General features: G+C 44.5%; 1 protein-coding gene across 1 annotated transcript in view; it reads left to right on the top strand.

Annotated features, from left to right (window-relative positions):
* The first annotated feature begins 4,712 nt into the window (after positions 1 to 4,712).
* Positions 4,713 to 6,000, top strand: part of HAPLN1 (hyaluronan and proteoglycan link protein 1) — a 64,330-nt gene continuing 63,042 nt past the window's right edge. The window contains exon 1 of the mRNA XM_005143771.1: positions 4,713 to 4,820. The gene's annotated coding sequence lies outside the window, so the exon portion shown is untranslated. The remainder of the gene's footprint in view (positions 4,821 to 6,000) is intronic.

Here is a 6,000-nt window from a genome sequence, read left to right as displayed (position 1 = left end):
ATGTAAGAAGAATGACAGTGAATAAAGGTGCAGTAATCAGAAAAACCAGTTGTGTAAGATGAACAGACTATATGTTCATATTACAGGACAACAATCTTCTTGCAGGAAGATGTGTCTGGCGCTGTTTGCTAACACCTGATTTTTTGACAAATCCTAAATGTGCTACATTGCAACACTGAGGAACTCTAATCTTTATCTCCGCTTTATAGGTTTATAGTTGCAATCCACTCTCCCCACATCAGGATTTTTACATGTGCTAAAAGTGGGTTAACACAAAAATTGGTCAACTCAAAATCAAGCAAGCTGAAGTGATAGACCTGTTAAACTAAATAGAAACACTGAAACTCTTCTTCTCTTTTGGTTTATCATGAAATCTACATTTTAGTTGTTTAAATTTTAAGTGGTTTCAGAGGGAATTTACAAATTCTTTTCAAACATGGTCTAATGATGCATAACTCACATTAGCTTTTGCAGAAAATGCCATCTTTGCATCCATATTGAAAAGGAAAATTCAGGACCTTTGGTACAACAATACTGAACATTCATTTTTTTTGCATTGTTGCCATGGTCTGAGGTGCTAGGAATAATAATCACCAGGCCTATGAAATTGCTCATCACGACAGAGTTCCTAGGTAAAAGAAAACATAATACCCATTCACCTTACCTAGGCTGGGTTTAAGCAAACAGCTTTCAATCTGCAGGCTTTCATGGTCAATATTAGGGGACAAAAAAAATGTAAGGCTGGAAGAAAGGCAATGCAACATCCTTCATCACTATTATAGACACGATCCTTCAGTGACTTATGCTTCCCAAAGAAGATGAATACACATGGAGCACCAATAGGCATGCAGAGCTGCTCTTCAGCTGGAATTAACTGAACATCCCTCTAAAATTTATACAGAAACATCACTACCAAGATATGCACATTACACCTCCAAATGTGACAGAGTAGGAAATCACTTTTTTATTTACCTTTGTTGAGTGCTAATCAGGAAAGTGCCTTTGAGACTGTGCACTGTAACTCATGCTAGCTGTGCAGAGCTTTTTTTTTAACCAGAAATACCTGCAGTATCATCACGGTCATCTTAAGCAAGGCCTATAACAAACATTACGCTTATTTTGAACCTACATCTTTGCTCAAGACAAGATGTGAACATCTAAAACTTCACACATGAATATTCAAACTCCTCAAAACAATGCTCATCTAGTCCAGCATCTTGCTCAGCAAAGTCTAGCAGTGGGAGCCTGAAAGAGGAATATGAAAAAGACAGCAGGAAAAAAAAAATAATCTTCCAGTAACCCACCCTCTTAGTATCCTGCAACCAGCAGTTGAGGGACATCCTCAAACACAGACTGCTTCTGGGTTTGCTTTGCACCAGACATTCAGCTACACATTCAGCTGTGATTATAAAGCCCTTAAATCCAATATAGCTTTGCATGTGGATTTCAGGGTTTAAAAAAATTGCAGGAAATTAAACAGCAGAATGTTATAATTCACTGTCATTCCATTTATTTCAAATGTATGTACTGATCTAGACACTTTTCCATCAAAGATTCAGGGGAAAAAGACTACCTTAGTTTTGTACCTGCTCATGGAGTGCTATGGACTCTGCTATCAATGGAGCTGGCAGGATTTTCCTCATCCCACTGTTCCCTTTCCACTTTTCCATTCATTAGCAAAAGAAGGAGTAGTCATTCTGTACATGCCCCAACATTCTTTACAAGTGTTTAGATGCAGAGTCAGAGCACTTCTGCCCCACTCAGCCCACAAACAGCTTACTGCCTCTGTAGTTTATAAAACCCCACGTTGTGTTGATAATCACAGATAGTTTGGGTTGAAAGGGACTTCAAAGCTCATCCAGTTCCAACCCTCCTACCACAGACAAGGACACATTTCACTAGACCAGGTTGCTCCAAGCCTCGTCCAACCTGGCCCTGAACACTGTCAGGGCTGGTAATACTGACAAAGATTATTGATCAACATCATTCTATTAGAAAAGTCTTCAAATGCCATAATGTGCCCAAACTAGTTTTAATACAATAGAAGACTTTAGCATAGAATCCCAGACTGGTTTGGGTTGGAAGGGACCTTAAAGCAGTTCCAGCCCCCTGCCATGGGCAGGGACACCTTCCACTAGACCAGTTTGCTCCAAGTCCCATCCAATCTGGCCTTGAACACTGCCAGGGATGGGGCAGCCACAGCTTCTCTGGGCACCCTGTGCCAGGGCCTCACCACCCTCACAAAGAAGAACTTCTACCTAAGAGCTCATCTCAGTCTCCCCTCTGTCAGGTTAAAGCCATTCCCCCTTGCCCTGTCCCTACAAGCCTTTGTCAAAAGCCCCTCTCCAGCTGTCTCTACGAGAAAAAAAAAAAAAACAAACCTTTACGTACTGAAAGGGAAGGAAATACCCTGACAGATAATCCTTATCGACTGCCCGTTTAGAGTCAGGCACGCAGCGCGTTTGCTGCGGGACCTGAGATGGGGCAGCAGGCTAGGCAGCGGGCCACGCTCCTCCCCACCAGCCGCCGCGGGCAGCCACAGCACTACGAGGAGGAAGAGAGGGAGGAGGACAGGGAACCGAGATGGGAGGGCTCCCGCCGAGCCGCCTCAGCCCTGGCCATAGTACCGCAGGGCGGGTGGGGCAGCCGCCGCTACCCCTCCCGGGCCGCACCCCGCCGTGCCCCATCAAAGTCCCCTCTGTTATAGAAACCTGAGGCCGCTTCCGCCCCCGAGGAGGCTGCTGCCGGTAGGGGGGGACCGGCGGGGTTCCGCGGGGCGGGTCGGTCACCGCCGCCGGGAAGAAGCGTGTCTTTGTTCGAGAGGGGGCGGCCGGGCAGGGCTCGCTTGAAGGCAGCCCTCAGCTCTGGAGGAGCCCCCGGCTCAGGCACGGCTGTGTCTTACAGCCCAGGTGCCTCGCCTGTGTCCACCTGTACCCGCTTATCACCAAACAAAGGCATTGCTTCTCTTTTTTTTCTCATTTTTTGATGACCGCACACCAACAATACCCTGATACTTCTAAGCAGAGCCCAGTTTGTTGCGTGTTTCTCTGGCCAGTGGGATCCACAGTGAAAGAGCTGATGGGCCACAAGCAGTGGCTGACCCCTGCTTGGTGGCTGTGATACGACTCGTGTTTTCAGATGTGCTTTTGCACCAGGGTGCGTTTGTTAAGCTCTGGCATTTTCCTGGTCGAGGAGGATTGATGAGCTGCAGCCTCTTTGAATGGTGCAGGCTGAGAATTCGACACCCACAATGATAAAAGCTTGGCAGGGTCTGGGCTGAAAAATTACGTTGGAGAGTTGCAATGAGTGTGACACAGTCATATTCTTCTGTTTAGCTGGCGAAAGGGGAGAAAAGGGGGTAAAATGAACCAAGTTGCCTGGGTTACCTGCATTTTTCTCATCCAGCAGAATTTAGGGGTTGAGGGTTCAGGTTTATATCTCCTGCTGCTGTTGGAAGATTGAGCATCAAAAGCCTGATTTTTTTTTTTTTTTTTTTTTTTTCAAGTGGAGAAGAGCAACTACCCCTGCTTTCCAGTAAAAGCAAATAAATACTGTTTGGGCCTCAATTTGCCAACCAGTAGTCAGTCCATCATCAAGGCTTGGCCTTTTTGTTTGTCCTTTTTCTTTCTCCTGTTGTTTGATTTGGGGTTTTGGTTTTGTTTGTTTAGGTTAAGTAACACACACATTTAGAGATAATAGCAGCACCTTTTGTCTACAGTTGTAAGAGGTAAGGTTTGATGTGTGTGCATTTCATGCCATGGGATTTAGAGGGTTAAAAGCACAATTGCTTGTATTTTAGCAGACTCTTTTGAGGTCATGTGTCTCCTGATGCGAAAAGCACCATAAACTGGAGATTTTTGGTGCTGGAGGAGCACTTTAACCCGAGATGGTGTTCAGAAATTGTGTAAAGACTTGGGACCAACAATTGCCTGGCTTCAGGGGTTTGTGATGCCAGTGCTGTGAGCAAGGCATGTTCCGTATTTGGGGTGTAATAGGAGAAGCTGGGCTTGTTTCCGGGATTAATAATTCAATTGGAAGTTGGGGGTAAAATAAAAACACAATGGGATTCTGTTAGGTCCAGCTGTTTCCACCCCACTACACCCTTCCCCCCTGCTGCTTTTTATGCATCACTTTCTCCCCATCTGAAAGCATATTCCCATCTTCAGAGTTATTGGGGGGGGGGGGGGGGAGGGAGGCTGGGAAGGGAGCAGAGGCAATAAGTATCTTACTTCTCAGGGTATCACACACCCTAAATCCCTAAATTCAATGATCCCTTTATGAGGAACACTACCACTTTTTTTTTTTTTTTCCTCTGCGGTTTTGATTCCCCCCCCCCCCCCCCCCCCCCCCTTCGCCCCGTGTAGTTTTTAGCTCGGGACTTGTGTGCTTTGCAAGAAGCTTTTTTAGGTGCGGATCTGGGAGGGCTGGACTTGAGTGGCAAGGACAGGGAGTTGGAGGGACAGGGCAGTGTACTGGGACGGGGTGGGTGTGTGTGAGAGAGAAACCGCGTGTGTGGGTTTATTTTTTCCTTTCATTCCTGGGGTCTGAATGGAAAGCACGTTGAGCTGTAATTAAGACATCTTGGAGGCGTACTTAACTCATGACGTGTTGCTTTTCTTTTCCTCACGGTGAGAAAGTGGCTCTCTCTTCCCTGAATCAGGTCCTCTGCCACCCAGAGCCACAAAGAGTCTTTCGAGACATAGGCACACACACACACTGACTTAAGGTGAGCACCAAAAACTTCCTCTGCACTTTGCTGTCATCTGTTTCAAACTGCTGGAGAGTTCTGATAGCATCTCAACTCAGGAGCTCTGTGCAAGGTAAAAAACAAATTATAACCAAACTTTTGGGAAAGGTTTTTTCTCTGTTATTTCTGTAAGCTGGATGGGGATCCAATAACCAATGCCTGTGGCATCAGCTCCAGGGCTTCACTAGAGGAATTTTCAAGCAATCTAAATTTGGCAGCTGAGGTGGGGGGGCAAGGACGAAAGACAGATTGAAACTGGGTAACTTCAGTGTGTTTGACTTTAATTGCTCTGTGTTACCAAAGGAGAGACCATATTGCAACTGCAGATTCCGTCTGAAAGACAAAAGTTGTGTACTGCTACTCTGTGGTTTCCTTCTATGGGATTCTACATTTCATAGAGATTTTTCTTTTCTGAGGGATTTCTCCATCCAGTCAGAGGCTTTTAGAAGTTTTTAAGATATAGGAAAAGGATGACATTAGACAAAGCAAGGATTTCAAGGGCTGGAGTAGATTTTCATAAAGTACTGACCATCCAGTTAGAAGTAAGAAGACTTTAATAAGGCGTGATAAATTACATACTGATGTCATATTTGGCTATTTATTGTCAGGGAAAGCCTGAATAGCATTTGGCATTGGTTTCTGTATTGTATTCACTCACCAAGAAAATTTAGGATGCCACAGCATTTTGAATGTATAGCTGCTCACTAGCTGGTCCATGGCTATCTTAACTTCATAATTTTACTGGTTGTTTATTTGTGACATTTGGGGTCAAATGAATATGCAGGCGTTGTTCAAAATGTTTTTTGTGACAAAACTACTTACATGGAACGTTTAGATGTAAAGGGTTGGAAAGCATTTGTATGTTTGCATTAAAGACGTTTATTGCTGTCTTTATATCATTAGAAAGGGGGTTCATTACTGCTAGGGTCTTTCAGGGAATATTTTCATGTATGCTGCCATGTGATGTCATGTATCTGATATAAAACCTTCAGGAGAGTCTGGGGACCTGGCAATGTGCACAAGAGAATCGTGTAGATTACTAACACCAATGAGTTTGTATACATGGCTGGCAGGACAGTTCTAGTGCCTAAATATGGAAAGAAGCAATCTGGAAAAATACCTATTTTTTTTTTTTGGGAAAACAGTGTATGATGTAGTAGTTGAAAATGTAGATGCTGTGAGGCTGTGTAACTAGGGATACGTACCATTCCAATAAACACTGTTTCTAGAGACAGAGCAATTTCAGCACGTGC

The sequence above is a fragment of the Melopsittacus undulatus genome, chromosome Z, assembly GCF_012275295.1.
Source record: "Melopsittacus undulatus isolate bMelUnd1 chromosome Z, bMelUnd1.mat.Z, whole genome shotgun sequence".
Classification (NCBI taxonomy): domain Eukaryota; kingdom Metazoa; phylum Chordata; class Aves; order Psittaciformes; family Psittaculidae; genus Melopsittacus; species Melopsittacus undulatus.
Note: the sequence above shows the minus strand (reverse complement) of the source record. Positions and strands in the feature narration are given on the sequence as shown.